The following is a 441-nucleotide window of genomic DNA, read 5'->3' on the forward strand; positions in this document are numbered from 1 at the left end:
TGCTGCTGTTGGTGATCAGAAGAACGTTTTAATTATTTTGCTGCTCCGCTGTTTAGTGGTCAAGGAAAATGCCTGCTTTGAGGTATTTTTTCTTATTTTGAATCGAAAGAAGTCGTTTGCTGTATCGAGAATAGATTTAACACGCTGCTTCCTAGTAAAGTTTTTCCTGTGGCTGTCGCGACACATCAAAAAACGTTTTACTGTTTTCTGGAAATAACTGGATGTCGAAAGTACGCTTCTGCAATTGATTTATGTGCTAAGCTTCCTTTAAGTGCAGTTTGACATTGAAACGTCGTATCTTATAATGCAAAACCTTGTTTAATCAGAATCAATACTGCTCTAAAAGCGCAAGTTTCGAGAAAAACTTGCGGCCTCTAACTTATTACTTTCGTTTTATTTGTTAACAACTTTCTTCTTCTAAATTCTGCATTTAGACATACA

Source organism: Trypanosoma equiperdum, assembly GCF_001457755.1.
Source record: "Trypanosoma equiperdum strain OVI genome assembly, contig: ctg_154, whole genome shotgun sequence".
NCBI lineage: Eukaryota > Euglenozoa > Kinetoplastea > Trypanosomatida > Trypanosomatidae > Trypanosoma > Trypanosoma equiperdum.